Here is a 20,761-nt window from a genome sequence, read left to right as displayed (position 1 = left end):
AATACAAGCGGGTTTGAGAATGGCATCTTGGCTTCACATGCTGCTGAAATTATTTTTTAATTGCATCTGTAAACCCAGGCAGATCTTTAAGGGTTAACTGCACACAATGTAATGAATTCAATAATGATGAGTTAAAAAAGGTCTAATTAGCAACTAACCACTTTATTATGAAAGGAAATGGTAATGAATTTAATAGCTCAAAATCATTAACAATATTTAGTTTGCTGGTACTTGTTCTCTATTATCCTCATTAATATGAACATTTAATATGTTTTAAAATGGATTTGTAATACTTTCTGTACCATGAGGTTACACTGACAAAAAGAGTGTAATTATTCTGTTAATTGTAATCTCTGTCTGTTTGTGCCCCAAATAGTAGCATATTTAGGTGCTAATAAAAAAAAAGGAGTAATTAAAGGAGGGAAGTTTAAAAATATAATTAAACAAACTCTAAAATTGCAGGCTAAATCACTCTGAGGAAAAAGTTTTGGAAGTGAGACGTGAAAAACAAGTTTTGTCTACTAAGATCTTTTCTAATTGAAAAAGAACTGAGAAAGGAAATAGAAGCATTACCATTCTTTATCCACAATGAATACTGAAGTGGTCCCTTCCCAAGTTGGACAGGGCTCCAGACTGGATATTCTGGGACATGTGCTTGTGAGCAGAGTGTCTGGCAAGTGAAGGTACTCTCTGACACTGCCCCATGAGTGTGAGATCATGAGTGTGATCTCCCCGTGTGAGATCCTGTGGGGATGCAGCCACCTGGCTGCTCCTAGGACACTCAAACCCCATAACTCATCTCACAGAATATCACATCCACCATCCAACCCTCCCCAGATCTCCTGAACCTCTGCTCCCAAATGGAAATATCCTCATTTATTGCCCCAAGCTTGCTCTTGCCGATGGTATTTTGCTCCTACTCCCCTTTGTTTTGCACCCACCTCTTCCTACTGCATCAGATTTTAGTGGCTGATGGTTCCCAGTCAGGGCCCTCCCATTAAAACAAATTCAGTGCTCAACCTTCCTTCATGCCAGAAGGTCTCAGAGAGGTTTGCTCTGATTCCAGCCCCATCTCCTCACTGGAAACAGGGATGGGAGGGCAGCATGCCTCCCTCATGCCTAGGGACACTCCATAGGCAAGGGTGCTCCACAGGTGTGGATGATCCATGGCTGGGAGATGCAGCACCTCCCAGGGCATGGTGGGGCTCCCCACACAACACTTCTGGGAAGGGATGTACAAGGCTGACTCAAGGATAATGGCCACAATCACTGGAGTATCAGCATTCTTCCTCAGAAACATTCCTTGTCAAATCTCTTTTTAATCTTTGTGGTGTGTGGTGGAGGTGGACACAAGGCCCACAGAGCCCCAGGAACATTTCCATGGATCAGCCAGCTAAGGACACGGTGTGTCCCTGTGTCCATGGCTCCAGGACAGGTGTCCTGGTCAAGAACCAACCCCCATCCCATCCACATGAGCAGTCAGACCATTCTGTGTCTAATTTTTATCATCTGAGAAAAGGAACTAAAATAAAAATGGTGAAATTAAAGTGAAGCATCTCATTTGCCCACAAATGACATATTTCAACTTTCCATTTTATGGGAAAAAGTTGTGAAGGAGTCCTTTTTTTTAAACTTATTACAATTTCCAATTTTTTTTTTCTGAATTGCCAGTGAAGAGAAAAATATGTGATTTGCAGAGCTCTAAAAATAACAAGTTAAAATAGTTTCTGCCTCTCAAAGGAGGCCTCTTAGTCCTATAATTTCTCCAGATTTTGTCTTTCAGGATGAGTATTTTAAAGAATGATATAATGTCATTTCTATAAGTATCGTCTCATAATCTGCTGCCACTGTTGGAAATACAAGTTTAGAGACAGCTTGAGCAAAAGAAATACCAGCTCACCCAGCTATACTAAAAAAAATAAAATAAAACATTTTAAGAAGAGGAACAGGACATATATTCTGAAGGTGAGCAAACAGTGACAAACATTTTTGAGAATCTTTCTTTTGATTTTGATATCTGGCTCCATTTACAGCTCTTTTGTGTTTGTCTGCTGCAAACAGTTCAGCAATGACTGTTGTGGGGGTGTTCATTCCTAGAAAGAAAATTTTTAAAAGAACACTCGTATTTGGGCTGGAAGGGTGTGCACAGTATTTCATTCCATAAATAAAGAGCACCAAGTGTCCAGCCATAATAAAGCAATATTGCTAAAATTGCAGATATTTACCTATAGCCAGTTAAGATGAAACAAAAAGAAAATCTAAAATTCTTACAATTATTAAAAATTCAAGTAGCTATTAAAAATTCAAGTTACTCAAGTAAAAAAGAACCATCAATCCATCTTCTGTCTAATCCATCTGATCCATGCCATTTTTCATTTCTGAACTTGATGATCTGTGGCTCCCAGGGCTCGCCCTGGGTGCAGGGATGCAGCCAGAAAGGGGAAGGTGGGCAGTGGGGCCTCGCTGCCAGAGGGGAGCTCACCACAGAGCTCTGAGGGAAACCACTGCTTCCCTCACCTCCCACATTAGCCCCTGCTCATCCAACAGCAAACATTTGTGGGCTGCAGGGAAAGAGGAAGGGGGCAAGTGCCAGATGGAGGGGGAAAGGAGGCTAAAAAGGGCTGTTGTGCTGGGAAATGGAAGAAAATGTGGTGAAAAGGAACACTGCATTTCAGGAACCTTCAGACAAACCTAGGATGTGCACCCTGACTGTTCCCATGAGCCAAGGCTGAATCCATGCAAGACAGCAGTGGGATTACTCTGGTTGCAAGCTCTTTACAGACAGACATTCAAGGTTCAGAAGCAGGCAGCACCAAACAGAGCAGGCATCCAGAGCCATGCATGTTTGTAGTTCAACCTGGCAATAAACCTTGACCCAAATTTGTGAGAATTTCAGAAAAGAGCCTCAAGATTTTGCTTTGGAGAGCTGGAATGCCCTTCCTGGTTTCCTTCTCATGCTCATCATGACAAGATGTGATCATGTGAGAAAGATTCAGAAATTATTGAAGGAAACTGAGCTGGTCCTTGGACCTTAAGTTCAGTTGGAAAATGGAAGTTTTCTTCTTGGCAATAGTGAAAACAGATGCAACAAGAGCCACAATGCAGAGCAAAAATGGAAGTGAAAACCAAAAAAAGAAAAAAAAGGAAAAAAGGTGTCTCTTGGTGCCAGGAAGCCTCTGTTCTCTTCTGTAAAACAAACAAGAAAGGACATAATATTTCCTGTCCGTGTTGAGGTTTTATCAACTGAAATGCAGGTTTGTATCATGGCCACCTTTGCCTTGCAAGGGCACAGTGAAATGTGTGGTTTGCAGGAGAACAAAGCTTCTCCCTGGTGGGCAGTGCTGGTCCCAGAGAGAGCTGCCAGCTCCAGGAGAGCTGCTGCTCTTCACCCTGGCAATTGCTTTCCTCATCCTACCCAAAAGAAGTAGGAGAGATGAACCTTTCCCCACAGAGACACACAACCATCTCCTATTGAAATTCTAAGAGAAGTTCTGTTGCAGAATGGGTGACCCTAACAGAATAAATCTCTCTGCTTTGGGAACAGTGGAGAAATTGTCATTTGCAGTCATTTTCCTAATGGAGGGCTCATTCTTGTAGTTCTATTCCTTAGACAAGAGCTGATTGGAAAACAAACATCTCCTCCCTAGCTTGGGATGCCACTTCTCAAGCATGCGGATCCTGAGACCTCTCCAGAAGATGTGGTGTCCCAATGGCTGCTCTTCAGGGACACCTGAACATGTTCACATCTTAAAAAGGGACTCCCACAATTCCCAGCCTGGATGGTCTCTGCATTCCAATGGTACAAGAGGGGGTTTTTAACACAGCAGAGTCTCTCTGTGCATATTTCCAAGCAAACAGCTGTTGTTGTAGATAGGGACAGGAGAGCCTTCATCTCCACATCACCAGGAGATTTATTGTCACCACCTACCCAAGGCCTAAACAGCCTGCCCGTTTTATGGCTCACAAACTTGGGTTAGTCATTGATCTCTCATCGCGTGTAGAAAATCCTAAAATTTTCTGGCTCCCGCTCCAGCCTTCACTAACACAGATTTCCCACTATAAATTCAAGTGATCCATCATCTGAGCTCTGACACAAGCTCTTTTACTTCCTTCTCACCCTCTAAGCCCTAACTACCTAAGCTACAAGTAAATGACAGAGGTTTTGGTAGATCCTGGAAGAACATTGAAATATTCCTCTCCCCCTCTATAATTTCTTGAAAACAAAAAACACTCAATCAAGACTTGCTTAAGGCTCAGAGGTACATTTAACACCCAACAGCATGAAGCGAAGGAACAATACAACTGTGCATTTGGCAGTGCACCACTGCAATAATTTCCAGGGTAAATGATCTGGCAATTTTAGCCACATGGATAATATCCAGGCCAAGGTGGCTAAATTCAGCCTGGCCTGCATCTGACTGAAGAAATCTGTCACACGTCCACAGACACAAAGATGCACAATACCCCTGACTCCACTCATGGCATATGCCAGCCTCCATCTTTTGGGTTATCAAGGCTAATTGCAAACCACCAAAAATACCCTGACATATTTGCATAGTGCTATCTCGTGAGTTGTGATTTATCTTACTAAAAAAACCAAAACACAAAAAGACTTTAGGAAGGAAAACAAAGCCATAAAGTTGTCTAAGGCAATCAATCCAATTCTATTCATGTCTAGTCTTTCTTTGCACACTGGTCGTTATTAACCTTGTCCCTTTCTGGGCACCCAGCAGGGATTTTTCAGCCTTGCTGTCACCTTATGTATGAGCCAGGAGAAGGTGGGAACATGCAAAGAACATTATCCTCTTGGAAAGGCTGTGAGCTGAGTGATGTTATCTCTGTAATAGCTGCACCCATGGCAGAGCAGACCTTGCCTTCCAGATGTATCCCTGGGCAGCCCCACTGCCAAAGGAGTCTCTCATATCCCTGCCCTTTGATTGGGCTGACCCAAGAGCTCTTGCCTCAAGCAGTTCTTTTGGTCCTTGCACATGGAATTATTGTGAGCTCCCTGAGATAACACAAGGATGGTGGAACCCCAGACTCACTGGAAATGAGATTTAAGTTTATCTCATGTATTAAAAACACGGAAAATGCACCCCAAAGGAAGTACAGTGTGCACATCCTGCTGCTCACTAGTGCCATGGTCCCACCACCCATCACCTACTAATTTAATAGGCCATTATCAGCTTCCTGCTGCCTCCTTCAGTCCCCAGGGGAGTCCACCAGTGAGTCACAGGGCATTTCCAGAAAGTCTGTGGAAATCCTTTCTCACCGTATTTGTAATACCACAGGCTTTTAAGAGAATTTCTTCAAAGCCCTAATGCATTCCTTTACCTCCCAGAGCTTTGATAGTGTAGGTCTTCTCCACAAAGCCCAGCAGGCAAGGGTTGTGCTCCTGGCTCCTGAACCAGCAACCCTAGCTGTATTCTTCAATTCAAGTTTTAAACACTTTTAATACACTTGTTATTTGCAGTGTATGACATGGGAATGGACCTGGCTGGTGGCAAAAGCTTGCATTTTTTCTTTGAAAAGGTCCATATTAACAGATCAAAATACTATTTTTTAATAGCTTAAAATATATATTTTTATAGTAAATACACGGCAGTGGTCCAAGCCTTCCATAGTCAGTGAAATGAGACACTTTTGAAAGATGAATATGGTGCCATGACCCTGACTCTCTCTCTGTACCCAGAGGAATAATTGTGAATGTGTCACATAATGTCTTTTAACAACTTTTATGTCTCATATAGTCCTGCATGGTATTGCCATATACATCTCTACTAACATAATACTATACTGTACACACACATGAAATTCACAAAGGCAGCCCAAACACTCTTGGGTCATTTCCACATTACTGTAAGCAGGGCAGGAATTCCAGCACTCTCTTGGTGCAATCCACAACAGCCCATCACATAACCTGTTTTTTGTTGGTAGCCTCCTAAAAATATCAGTCTGCATTTATGAAATCAGCTGCAGCCTGCTGCTTATGCCTTAGAGTAGAAGGAAAAGCTCAGCTTGCCCCAAGCACTACTTCACCTGGAGTTTGGGTGGTCTCAAGCCAAGGCCATACAGAAAAGGCTACAGAAAAACACTGTTTAATGACATAAGCAGTGTTCTTCTTGAATCACAGGCAGTGGAAATTTCATCTCTAACTACCAGCAGTCTAGGCTGAACACACATCAAAAAGGACTGAGAAAATGTTTTGGGGGGAGAGAATGCAACTTGTCCACGCACATTCTGACTTTTTAGGACACTCCTGACAATGTCTGTTTGCTTTTCCATCAGGAAGCATGGGAAAGCAGAGAGCTCACGCGATTTGAACACCTCCTGTGCTTCAGTTTTCTCCTTTTTCTTTGCTGTCCTCATCTCTTGGGGGTTTGATCCACAGAGATCTTTAGGAAGGTTTATTTTTTCTACCTACAGAAGCTTTACCCATTAATGAAAGACTTATCTAGTGAGTTGACATCATCATGTTTTCATAACCTACTATTCCCTGAATCACCCTGGTCCTCAGCAGGGAATTTTTTGGTTTGATAAAGCCAGTACTGAGATGAACATGCTACCCTGTGACAGTAAATTAGTTCCTATTTAAGGTTTGTGATTAAGTTTGGATAAGCATCAGAAGAGGGTTTTTAACTGTTTCAAATGCAGGGTGAGAATCACTTCCAAAGAGGTGGAAGCACAAAAAGGCACCATGTTCCTCATCTGTGCATCCACACCATCCCATGTGTACAGACACCTCCCCTTGGATGGCTGCAGACAGTCCCTACCAGGGCATGTTTTAGGAACCTTGCAGGGCAGTGTCTGCTCTAATGAAGAGCAACCAGACTTCTTCACTTCCCTGAAAGATGCACTGTGTTATACTGCTTCAACACACTGGGTCTTCTCTGTGCAGACACACACAGTGCTGGCAAACCTGGCCAAGAAACACTCTTGTTTCCAAGAAATGGGAGTTTACAGCTACCAGCACAGAGCCATGCAAGAAAAAAAAAAAAAAAAACCCTGAAGACAAACCCAAAAAGCAACAAGAGCACAGCCCCTCAGTGCCCTGCTACTTTCAGGCTCCAACAGCTCTATTAAAAAGCAAAGTGCAAGCATACCCATCTCAATCCTCTCATTTTAAATGTGGTCAGAATTAGCACACTGCCAGTATCCAAAGGTGCAGACCTTGCTGCTCTATAGCTCCTAGAGCTGTGTGGCTCTGGGAAAGGACAGGAACCATAAAAAGCCTGAGCTGGGAGGCAGCTTTAATGCTCATGTTCAGGCCTCTAGTAAGTTGTCCCACAAAATGTAATGAGACCTCCTGCTTAGCCAGGGCTCTGATTTCCACAGTTTGTGCCTGCAGCACTCTTATATTTTATAAGCCATATTAACTCACCTCTTGCACTGGGAGGTTGGGGCAGTGGCACACTGTCTAATAATGGAACATATTTGTTAATACTAATAGACATTTGTAAAACTACCACATGCCCTCACAGCCTTCAAGTCAGAGCACAGGATGCTTGCTAGGCTTGTGAAATGTATGATGTAAAACTTGGGATGTTTTGGTTACAACATATCTCATTTATTTTTACTGTCATCACCCTCCCTGGTATATAATACCTGCTGCATGCAGAGTGAAATATTGCAGATGTTTTCAAAATAATTCTGGGCTGGTGGAGAAACCAAAAGGTCTCTTGTGCGTAAGGTCTGGTTATTTTCAATTCCAAACAAGTAGGTAACAAAGTTTCTGTGTGCTGGTATTTTAAAAGGCCTGGATTCCTCTGTGCTGACTCATACTTGCACTGCCCACCCAAAAACTCCCCTCTGAGAACTTTGAGAGAGACTTCAGCCATTTTGATACCCTCAGGATTCAGGAATGAAGAGTAAAAAGATAAAACTAGTTTTAACTATTCATTAGTTTTTGGTACTTCAGATAATTTGTGCAATGGCTTCAGGGGTTTAATTGAATCACTTTTCCCACCTTGTCTTAATTTTAATTATGCAGCAATCATTTTTACCAACCTATGCAAAGGAGCCATATGAAAATGTGACATATGACAATACACATTTACCTAAGCTCTAGGACTACTGTGACCTACAGGCAATTAGCTACTGCCTCCAGCACTCAAACGACCAATTAAAGAGTTAACAAAATGCCCTCCAAATCACCTACATGTTCAGGTTTTTGGACTGCCATGAACATTATACTTCAACTGATATAATTTTTGACTGACTGATTTACTAAGTCTGCATTGGCTAAAATTCTTACAGCCATGCCTGTAAAACCGAAGAATCAGGTTTTATGAGGTGCTTTCATTGTCATTAAAGACTATCCCACCTTAGCCCTTTCCCTAACAAGACAATCTTGCAGCAGTCATTACAAAATGTGATCCCAGCTTGTCATCAGGGAAAAAATGGCTTGCTAGGTCAATGAGGACTGCACTAAGTTCATCTCAAGGATGTAAGACATCCCTCTGCATGGCTAGCAGCCAAGAACAAAAAAATTAAAGAGCCACAAAGGATTGGGGTTTTTTCGAGACTTGGCTCCCAAAGTTTTACAGGTAGCCCATTCCATAACTCCACAGAGATTGAATCAGTAGTAACAAATGGATGCCTTTGCATCTCTTCATGATTTACAGTCTACCACTGAGCACTTCACTGCAGACAACAGATCATCAACAGCCTGAAGTGCACAACACAAATGACCCCAAGACAGACAATTTCCAAGAAAAATGCATTCAGATGTGCGCTTGCATGGGAATAAGAGAGATCCAGGACACAGCTAATTATACCAGCTGAGGGGGAAGTGAAGGGTGGTAATCTGCCCAAGAAATGCTGAGTTCCAGCCCTGTCTCCAGCAATAACTCAAGCTGAGGTTTTGTATCTCCTTTCCTGCTTCCCTCAGCTGGCAGGGGGGTTTAACAACAACTCCCAACACACATCACACGTGGTGCCACAAGGACTGAAATTCTGAGAGTGCTCTGAAAACAATAAATGGTCTGGGTGCCCACCAGTATCTCACATGTTGGGCAGCCTGGCATAACATAGAAAGGTTCTGCCTTCTGTAGTCTCATGATGGTATCTCACAGACAGAGGGGGGTTGCAAACCATGATTCCATGCAAGGGAAAAGTGACTCTGCAGAGAAAAATGCTGATCTGAGAGATTGGTACAGACCTGACACTTGCTTGCAGGTCCTCAGCTCAGCTGGTGCTGGTTTTCTGAGGCTGACTGACATCAGACTTCACACCTGGAGGATTCTTTTCTGAACTGAAACAGAAAGAGAAGTGTGTTACTGATTTTCCTTCTCTGGCCACAAAGACCCCAATTCTGCCCAGATTTACAGGTGGGGCACCACTGGCTTTGCTGAAAGCACTCTGAAAAGCCAGCCCAAAAGCCACCTCAATCCTTGAGATGCCACCAGAAACTGAAGGTAGAGCTAAACAATCCCAAATGGAATTTCTTTTCCACCTCCTGCACTTTGATTACTCAGACAAGGCACATGGGGCATGTTGGCCACACAGACAGGCAGGGAGGTGAAGGGAATAGCACTGTGGAGAGAGATGAATCAGCCCAGTGACTTGGGGCTACTTGTCTCCTTTCCACCACGTGGGAAACCAGTGTCTGGCAGCAGCAACCTCAGTGCTCCTGTTTTCCAAGCCAGTGGCTTCAGGGAGTGTCACAGAGGTGACATTCTGGGCCTTCCAGGGGTTGGGGAAATCAATATTGGCAATGTGAAAGACACTTGATGACAGAGTCATAAAAATGGTGTTTTATCAGTGGAGAAAACAAGAGGGAAAAGAGGCAATTGTAAATGGCCAGCTATAAAAAAACGTACCAAAAAATTCCATCAACCACTACCAAAATCAAAAAATAAAGACAAAAACACCAAAAAAACCCCAATAATGGCAAAACAAACAAAAAAAAAAATGAAAACAAACCAAAACACCCAGCCAACACTCAAAACTCCCAATGCTTTATTTGTTTGGCTGCATCTTCCACAAAGCCCAGTGAACAAGAGTGAAGAAAGCAACTGTTTGACACCCAGAGCTGCTTTCCTTTGAAAAATATGGAGACAAACTTAACAATGAGGAGTCGGGATTCCATAGGGTTGTTTATGTATGGAATACAGGCAAATGCATACCATTATGTGGAAGTGTGTCTGTGTGTAAGGCAGCATTAACACCAATTCTTACAGCCTTATGAAATGATATATTAAAAAGAAAGAGAGGAAGAAAGGAAAAGCAAGCTAGATTTTTTTCCCCCCTCTTTTTACAAATATGATGCAGTTTACAGAAGCATGGTCCTTTTTTTAGGAAGAATTCTAAATGCATCATTCAAATATTGTTTGAGCTGAATACATGATATACATATCATGAATACATATAATCACAGCACGGTCTTTTGTGGGAGCTCTGAAAATAGCAGTGGAAAAAGCTGACCATGAGTTTCCATCTAAGGATTTGCATTTGGTTAACATGTGTGAACCAACTCCATTCATCCCATCCTCAATGGGAACTCTCCTGCTGCTCCAAAGGGCCAAAATGAAGAGTTGGGCCTGGACAGCAGGAATCATTCTGTGGGGCTCATGTCAAGGACAGCACCTACCAGGTGAAATTGTGGGAAGAAATTGGGGAACTCCATTCTGCTGAAAAACACTTATGGGTTATGTATGCAGCTACTGTATTGCAAACTATGTGGCAAGTTAAGTTGTAAGTTACCTGCTGATTTTCCTAACCTTTTCCCACCAGTTCCCCCGTGACAGAAAAGCTGAAGTTCACTGAGGAGGCTCCAACTTCCTCCTCTCCATCTCCAGTCTTGCAGGATGCAGCTTAGCTTCTCTCACTTCTCCCACTGCAGAGTGCTGGGGAAAAACAAAAAAAGAGATGAATCAGAGGAAAAAGGGCAATTAGGTGGGCGAGCTTCAGGATCTCCACAGCCCCTCTCTGCTCAGATGGGAAGAGGGAAGGTGTGTGCTGAGGGTGTCCCAAGGTCAGAGGGGACATCCCTGCCCCCTGCCAAACCTGTGGGAGCAGGGGAAGCTGGAGGATGCAGGGAGGGTGGCAGGGAGGGCTGAGTGCTCTAAGTAGCATGTTTCCTAGGAAACCTTCGACAGCAAATATCACATTAGTCCTGCCTTGTGGCCCAGCTCATGTGATGTCAAGAACAATTTCTCACAACTCAGCTCAGAAGGTTAGCAAGACTTGGTGAAATGTTCAGTGACTCTGGCCTGGCTTCCCAGCTGGGAACAAAACAAGAGACTGAGAGTGTTTGCATTGTTTTGGAGCTTTGTGACAAATTCCTAACCAAACATTTTATTATTTTTATTCAAACCTTATGGTGTGTTTCCCTCACAGGTTTGCAGTCTTCCCCAGTTGCTGTGTTTGTTCGCAAGGAACTTCATTTAGCAAAAGAAAGAAAAGAGAAATGGAAAAACCAGCAAGCTCATGGAAAGCCTTGGAACACTTAGATCAACATTCAGCTTGTGCACTTATAAAAGCTCCGTCATAGACTTCTGGCATTACAAAACTTCATTTACAACTATCCTTTCTAATTTCTGTCAGCTGCAGCCCGAAAATATCCATAGTCTAGCAGATTTAACAAAAAAAGGCATAAGATCTGGCAGCTAAACTCAGATATGAGATGTATTCCAGCCTCTGAGGGGGCTCCCAGCAGTGCCTTGGGCTGGGACCCAACACCTTGGGGTGGCTCTGAGGGTAGAGACGCAGAGTTTTGGCTCTCCAGGCTGCACAACACCCTGAGGCTGAGTATTTGGGGGCTCTGTGGTACCACAGACCTCCCCACAACATACCTGTTATGCATAGTGAATGTCTCTCTTTCCTGATTTCCTGCAAACCAGCCCAACTGGAAGGCGACTGTGGTGCACTGTAAAGTCCCACATTGCTGCCATCCCTGCTGTCTCCGCATTTGTGGCTTCAGCGGCATCGGGCTTCTAAGTTCTGAAGAGAAAAGGTACTAAATCTGAAAAAAAATCTTCCTCTGGTGACACACTTCATCTCATACTTAGTGAAATATAAAGACCTCTTTAATAGAAAGTAATATATTTAAACAAATTAAAAATAGCCCCACTAATTTCTTTTTAATCATAAGCTAACTTAGGTGTTTGACCTCTTTATTTCCTTTTGCTGCTTCTCATCTTCAGTGATTTGAGCCCTCACATCTAGAGGGTTTTTTTTCCATTTTTTTCCTTTCCAGGGAAATAAGCGATGAATACAAAAAGAACAAGGTTGCTTGAGGTACCTGAGAAACACCAGCACTGAAATAGGCCCATCACTCCCTTTGATCCCATTTTAGGTACAGGAGGCCTGACGGATCAGCTACTCCCCCAGGAAAGCCAGGATTAAGGGGGTCAGGTCAGCAGTGTGAGAACTCCTTTAACACAGTGTGGGAACACAGGGCTCCCTTTTTAACACATTAATGTTCTGAACCTGAAGCTCATCTTAACAAGATGGAGACAGTGGAGTCCTCCCCATCAGCCCAAACCTGTGCCCTCAGAGCTGCCTGATCCACCAAGTGACAAATCTCCTGGAAATCTCATAAACCAGGGCAAGCACAACATTAGGATTTACTGACCACAGCAAAGGTTCCTCTGAAGATCCAAAAGCAGAGGTTTAAGCAAGACAGCAAAGGCTGAGGTTACAGCAGGTGAAAACACACCGGAGGCCCCTTGTCCCGTGAGCTGCTCTGCCCACGGACAGCCCTCACGCTGGAACATGGCACCTGCCCGTCCCTAAACCCCTCATCCCACAGCCCTGACATGCCACCTGCCTCATCCCACAGCCCCAAACACTGTCTGGCCCCAGTTTATTTGTGTTTCCCTCTTGTTTCAGCCATTGTCCCCTGTCCTGCAGGTTTCCGCCCTCGCCTCAAGATGGCGGCCCCTCCGTGAGGGCAGGCCCGCGCCGCCCCAGGGAAAGGGGGCCAAGAAACAGCCATTTACTAAATTATACAAAATATCTACCCAATAATAACACTATTAACAACATAATTGAAATTTTAAAAGCTGTTTCCCCTCACTATCAAACCTGGTGCTCTGATCTTTCCTAGCTGACAAAACCACGCTGCTTTTTCTCCCCACACGGTCTCCTGCCCTCACCCACACACCTGTCGTATCACCCGAATGTGTAAATGTTTGCGGGTTTAAGTTAATTCTGTCCCAAAGCAGTAACAGATCTTAAAACACTCTCAACAATGCTTCTTGTACATTAAGGACCTGAACAAAGCAAGATTTAAACCCTGGTCATGCATAAATAACCATATCACCATCACCTGAGACACCTGGAAAAACATTCCTGCTTTCTTCTCAGTTCCCAGCCACAGAAAGCAACACCTCACCAATGGGAGGTGCAGATGGAACCTTTGGGGTCCCTACCTGCTAAAGATCAGGGTGGGAATGCAAAGAGCTCAATTAATACCAATACAGACCAAAATAATATCTCAGTATCTTATAGATAAATGATTCGGAATGAAATATGTTCTTATCATGAGGAAAGATCTATAACTCACTCTTAGCCCTTCATCACCAGGAGGAAATATACTGCGACTTGCACCAATCCATTATCTGTTCTTATTTTCCTCAGCACAGGTATTTATCTCTCTAGCTCACTCTTTATCAACGCAGCCACTCATAATCGCCCAAGTCGCCCTCCCACTCGGGTGGGAGTCTGCTCCTCTCTGACCAGCCAGAATAAAGGGACACCTTGTTTTCACATCCTCCACCACTTCTCTCCCTGTCTGCAGCTGGACCCCTGTCCTCACACAATGTCGTTTTGGTGTGATGGGACACTGGGTGGTTAAAATCCACATGGCATCGGTCTCAGCACTGTAAATCTCAACACAGGGGCTGGAGCTGAGCTTTCCCCAAGCCTGTACATGTCCCAGCCCAAGGTTTTAGGTCAGGCATATTTTGAATTCCAGCTTGTTAGAGTTACTGGCTTGTGCACCCGTCTCCCCTTCAGCTCCCAGAGAGGATCTAGGGCTGTTTCCAGCCCTTGCCTCAATGGTTTCAAATCTAATATTGGGATTAAGATTTGCAGGTATGTTTCTCCACAAGGGCAGTAACCCATTCACTCTGCATTTCTTTCCCAGAAGTGCTGAGATCCCTCCATGCATACATACATGTGCCTGGTGAAATGCAAATCTCTGGGATTTTGTAGTAAGATCAAATCTCAGCATTGATAGTCACTCGTTCATGCATGGAAAAAGATACATGGACTTTATCCTCCATGAGTGTGAAAGCTAAATTTTTTTTCCAAAGCACTTTACATGCTGCAGCCAGCAACTGGCTGCCCAGCTTGGGACATATGTGTCCTTTGCAGAAGATTCCTCTATTACATCAGCTTGCAAGAAAGCCTCCAAGTGGGAAGGTGTCTGATTTTTAGTTTGGCACTGGGATAGTACTACTAATAATAAAAAGAGAAAGCCTTTTCTGCTATAGCCTGGAAAGAGTTTGCCAAAATTTGGGAGTCTGAATAAAAATAGCTGCATGTCCCCATTGTTTAGTTTCTCTTGGAAACTTTAAAAAATGTAAAATATTTTTTGATAGCTTTACCCTGCACTGCCCAGCCACATTAAGCCACAGTAAACTACATTCTTATGGTTGTCATAACATTTTGCTCTGTGTTGCTTGTGACGTGAATAATCTATTAAGATACACAAGGTGCGAGGTGCTGCCTTCCTGTCTCCGAGTTCCTGCAATCTCCTGTAACAATTCCATGCAATTCCTGCTGGAGTGGTGCAGGAAGGACTCCCTGACACTGCCAGAGCCACCAGAGGGTCCAGGATAGCAACTCTGGGTGGGCTTGGCCCCGACTATCGGGGCTGTGGGGATCAGCCTTCCTCCCGCTGCGCTCCCCTTCCTCCTCCCCATCCCAGCCTGTCATCAATCTCACTACAATGACAGCAGACAAATGTTAGCCTTTGCAAAGATCAGATGAAATCTATGGCTTTAGGGCTGCTCACCAAGGAATGGGGCAGGCTGCACCAGACACGGGCACCAGCAGTCACCTCCTCTGCATCAACCCGCTCAAATCACTTTGGCAGCCATCACAGGCATCTTCCATGAGCAATCCGAGTGCTCAGATAGATTCTGACAAACTTTAATGCTTCAGCTTCTCCACACAGTCGGGGTTTTGGTATTTTTTTTATAGATTGCTCATTCAAAACTTTCTTTTGGGGGGGAGGCTTTTGAGGTGTGTTTGGGGCAATGCTGGAAGCCACTCCACCAGCAGCTCAGGAGTGCACAGAACTGGGGTTTATTTTGGGTTAGTACACTTGTCCCTCACATGGTCTGGAACCTGAATTCTGCTAGCCAAGGGGAAGGGAGGGGGGAAAAGAAAAAAAAAAAAGATTACTCCATGGCTTAAATATGCTGTATGTGCCCTTGTCTCCTGCAATTTCTTTACATCGATGTGCAGGAATATTTATCCCCAGTAGAAATGTTTAACTAATCTGGTAAATGTCAAGCCATATGGTGTACATTGTAAGGATTTCATCAGGCCTTTTTAACTCTTTGTGAAAGTCTTTCCCTCTCTTTCCCTCTGCTTACTTCCACCCTCTTTTTTTTCTTTTTTTTCTCCTCCTTTTTTTTTTTTTTTTTTTTTCCTCTGTGGCTGCCCTGCCAGAGCCTACGAGGCAGGAGATAGAGCAGGGGGTGTTATTACCCACAGTCAGATCAGGGATGTGATGTTCATGGTGTACAATAACAAGCAGTATTAACCAGAAGTGCAGCTCACGAGGCGCCTTTCGCTGGGCACAGAATGTAATTTTTATCAGCAGTGACCTGCAGAAGAAGATCACTAATACTTTTTTTAAAAACAAACTGTCCACCCCAACAATGCACAAAATTCCCAGGGGCTACCTCATCTCTTATCACTTCCTTTGAATAATCAAGTCCTTACAACAAATGAACTGCAGTTTTGCAGCACTTTCAAGTAAGGAAGCATTTCTGCACTGTAACTATCTGGTGTATCTCCCACAAAGATAGAGTGCAATTTACAATAAGTAATATCAAAAAAGAATAAACCGTTATATTCGTGCCAATCCTTATTCATGGTTTTATAACAAGATATATCTGTTTTCTTCCTATAAATCTTGACTCTATTTTTAGAGTTTGCAAATAATGACTCCAGTCTTTGGCTGCCTGCCACTTCTGTGAAAAACTAGAATAGCCACAGTGCAAGACTATAATATTAAGAAAAAAAAAAAAAAAGAAAAAGGAAAAGGGAAAAACAAAAAGAGAGGGATTCTTTATGAACTCTGTGTATTTCCTACCAGGACAGACCTGTTCAAGATTGTGATAAGTGATGCAAATGTGCAGAATGTGTCAGGGAAAAGCAGGAGCAGCATGGAAATTTGGCTGAACTTCAACACCTATTTCTGAATTCTTTTGCCTAAATCAAGTTGCTTGTACCTGCAGGGGCCCTTTGCTGCATCACAGGCAGAGGCACCAGCCAGCCCAGGCTGCTCTGCTGGGCACCACTGCTGCCTTCCCCTCTCAGCAGCCACCAAACCTGCCTTTAGCATCTCTGATGGGCACAGCCTCTGAGGCAGGGGATTGCAGAGCACTTCTTGCTATGCTTCAGCTCAGAAATAAAAAATAAAACCCAAAAACCCCAGCAGGAGAAGCTGCCACCTTCAGCCGAGGCCTCCGGACATTTTAGAGCCGTGGCAGGCTAGGGAGGGGGAGCTGCAGGTCAAGGAAAGGATAAGATCTGGGTGGCTGGGAATGGGGAGGGAGAAAGAGGAATGTAATGAAGGAGGTAGAGAGGGAAAAGCAGGGAAATGACAGCATTCAGATAAATTTAGCTCTGAATCCAAACTTCAGGGGGAGGGGAGGCGTTTCCTGCCCCAAACCTCTGAACTCTGAGATTCTCCCATATCGCGAGTGATTTACCTGTAAAAAGAACTGCAAAAGGGGGAAAAAAAGAGGAGAAACTTGAAATAAACAGTTCTCTGCTCTTTAAACAATCTTTCCATCCTACTTCTCCAGGGTCAAATGTTCAGGCACAAGGACGCAAACAAAAAAAAAAGGAAAGAAATAAAGGAAAATCACTTTTATAAAGAAGATCTTTACACAAGCGCATTAGCCCCAGTTTTCAGCAGTGTAACAACAGTGTATCAGCTGTTAACACAAAGTGCCCTCCCCACATACCTGCCAGTTCCCTAACTCCAAAAACTCCAAAATATTTATTGGTACATTATTGGAAACATAACATTTCATCATTATTAGGGACATTATTAAGGCAAGTAATAGTACAACAGATACTAGCATAGTTATCTGAGCTTTGTTATGTGTGTTTTGGGGAAAAAAAAAAAAAAGGTAGGCAAGGCTAAGTTGTAAACACACCGAAAAAAAGGAGCAAAATAACAAATTATTAATTAATCAGAAGCATGAGTCCAAGACTTTTGCTGGGAAAGCCATCAGATGAATGTAGCTATTAGCCATGTATGTATTTTTTTTTAAAATTTCTCACACTAACGTGTTTCTATTAGCAGCACTATCTGGCTGGGTAGACAGCTCATGCCTGAGCAACCTCTCAGCATTCAGGAAGTTGTTGACAAAGACTCCTGCAATAGCCTGTCTGATTTTGTGTTATTTCCTTTAATTGAACCAATAAGACCTGCACTCCTGCACTCCTGACCTTTGCCCAGAAGGCTAATTTGAGATTAGGGTAGTCTGCAAGAAAGAAATGGGGACTGAATTTTTAAAGCACAGAAACATTCCTATAAGTAACAGAAGATAAGGATCAATTTTAGCCCCAAACCACTCTGCTCTTAGAGAGATCTGTGGAAGGACTTTGGTGAGACAATACAGCCTCTTAATTTCAGAAAAGTTAGAATCACTCAGCTTTGTCTTTGTGCTGAGTGTTTTAGGGCGTGCAATAAAAATGATGCCCATGACTTTGAGTCCTTGGTGTCTTTACAGTCACCCAGTAGGACATTCAGAAGTCCCCTAGGAAAACTTACACAAGAGCATAAAATATGTCATGCCAGATAAATGATTCTTTGTGGTTCTTATATTATTCTGGTCTGGTACTGAAGGCTGTGATACTTAAGCCCTGTGCAGTGCCAGGGAATGAATGAGACAGGCTCCTCAGCTCTAAACTCACAAAAAAAAAAAAAAAAAAGGAACAAGATGACAAACATTAATAATTAATCAGAAGCACCAGCCCAAGACTTTTACTGTGAAAGCCCTCAGCTCTCCTGAATCCATATCCCTAACAGAGGAAAAGAAGAAGCTGAACGCCAGTTAAGTTAACTGCTCTGGCCTTCTACAGTGCTGCATGTGGAAAATTCCTGTTCAGAGCCACAATAACATATTTCCCTCAGCTACAACGCTGGAATGGAGCTGCTTGTGCTGTCCTACACAAGGACACCCACCAAGCTGGGGGAACACTTCAAGCACCAGGTAAAAGACCCAACAGTTGCTGCTGCCACGCAGATTTAAAGGGTGTTCCCTCTATTTACACATGTAGATATTGTAGTGCTGCTATGCAAACAGTCCTCTGTGGACTTTTGCTAGTGGGTTTTATTATAACATATTCCTGACTATGAATGGCACCTTTCCTCCGCAATATCTGCTGCCGTGCCCTTTGTGTTTTACCTCCCGACTTCTGGTTTTGTTACTTTTCTTGCTGGCAGCGTTTAAAAAGTAGGAAATTAACTTTCCCTTCCCTTCTCCGAGCGACGCTCTCGGCCCGAGGGCTGCGGCCGCATAGTATTCCCTGAGCTCCGCAGGCGCTGGGAACGCGGGCTCTGTGTCAGCTTGTTCCTGCCTCTGCCGGAGAATCCAAGGTCAGGCTGACCAGTGAACTCTGGGGTTTAGCGGAGCGGTGAGCGGCACCGGAGAGGAGGGAGATGTTAACCCTGTGCTGGGCCTCTCGGAGCGCTCCGCTCGCTCTCAGCGCAGCCGGACGCGCCGCACACGGCCCGGGGCACACACAGTGTCCGTCCCTCGCCGGGATGCACGGGAGGCCCCCAAGGGGTTAATACATGCCATTCCCGAGTTCAGTGAAGGGACAGGCCGGGCCCAACAGCGGGAATTTCAGGATGTTAATAGCCTCTTCTCTTCCGATTGGCCCAGAACGAATGCAGGGTACAGTAAATTGTCCTTGTCAGCTTAGCTCACATGATGATATGCTTTATTTCTAGACATGCCTTGAATCTGTCCCTTGAATTTATGTTCAGAAAATAAACACTTCCAGACGGCAATAAAGCATTCAGTTGTGGCTGGCTGTTGCTCAGTCTCAAGCCAACCAAAGCCATTTACTTTGGAGTTTCTAGAGCTTGCAAAGCTTTGGGTCCCTCAGTTCCTGCTCACGTTAGCAAGTGTCCCAGGTTCCCCCCTCCAAACCCTTGGATTTCAGAGGGTGTCCAAGTGAAGCTCCAGAGAGTTTCACTTGGTTTCCATGAATCATCCTGAAAGATGACATCAGGTCACCTCGTCCACACACAGAGACCCTCCTATCTTTTATGGCAGGCAACACTGAGAGGAAAGAAAATAAAATAATCAATGGCAGCAAGTTGCAAAATAAAGATATCGATGATTCAGGATATGAATTTCCTACCATAAAAAAGTAAATTAAACAGATGTTCCATTTGTGCCTGATGTGGCTAAGGAAACAATTGGTGGCTGGCTGATTTACTGATTAGGAAGGTTGCATGCAGTAATCTCCAGGTGTTTCTGAGAAATGCCCAAACAGAGCCGCAGTGTTTGTTTGCAACCAGTAATTTCATGGCTATCCCTTCCCTCCTCAGCTCCCCTCAATAACACCAGTTTATACCTGCATAGTTACAGTATAGGGGAGTTTGGCAAAAATCAATGGTAAATGCACATAGGAGACAACAAAAGAGCAATACAAATAGAGAAAGCCTCGTTACAGCTTTAGTTTATTAGAGGTGTGTGGATATTAAAATGCTTTCTTCAACCCAAAGGCAATAGAAGAAAAAATACTGGGTTATATCCACCCCTTTTAGGGTTGGGCAGACAGCACTCAAATATTCTATCTGGAAGAAGCTGGGAGAGCCCCATGCATAGGTGGGTTTCATTTTTCTCCTGTTTGACATGACACAGAATTTCTGCTTGAGTCTATTCCTCCTGAAAAAAGCCCCCACAGAGGAGCCTGTGTGGGGCCAGAAGCAGCTCTCGGGCATCTGAATGTGCCTGATAGCAAAATCATTTGATAAGAAGCCTGGAGACCTGCAGGGGTACTGCTCTGTTCTAGATTATAAACTCATTAGGAGATAAGGATGCAAAAATAGGAATACACCAGGTATCAGGTGGAGCTGGAGTAAATTCCCATGGATGGAGGGCTGGCAGGAACAGCTGCCTGCTACAGGGCCAGCCTGGCCAAGACAGAGGGTGAGCACGGGGGGTGGCTCTCTCTGCACCCTCAGGTGGGGACCTGGGTCAGGGAGGATGGCCAAGGGACCTGACACAGAGACCAGCACAGAGCCTGGTGGGGGGGACATTCATTGGGCCACCTTCCAGCAAGACACACACTGGAAATTATCTGAGCAGAGGAGGAAAATTCCTGCTGCACCATTTCTTCCCTTTTTACCCACCCAGCACCAGGCCAGATGCCTCCCATGCAGCAGGGGTGCAGAAAACATCCCTGGGGCTGGTTCATCCCTGGGTGTTCAAAAGATTTTGCAGTTTCACGGGAAGGCAAAGGGCAATTACTCTTAACACCCATCCCCTTTCCTTTTCTCTGGCTATCTTGCTTTCTGTTCCTCATTGGCTCTCATTCCCATCCT

This window comes from Melospiza georgiana, chromosome 3 (genome assembly GCF_028018845.1).
Source record: "Melospiza georgiana isolate bMelGeo1 chromosome 3, bMelGeo1.pri, whole genome shotgun sequence".
Classification (NCBI taxonomy): Eukaryota; Metazoa; Chordata; class Aves; order Passeriformes; family Passerellidae; genus Melospiza; species Melospiza georgiana.
Note: the sequence above shows the minus strand (reverse complement) of the source record.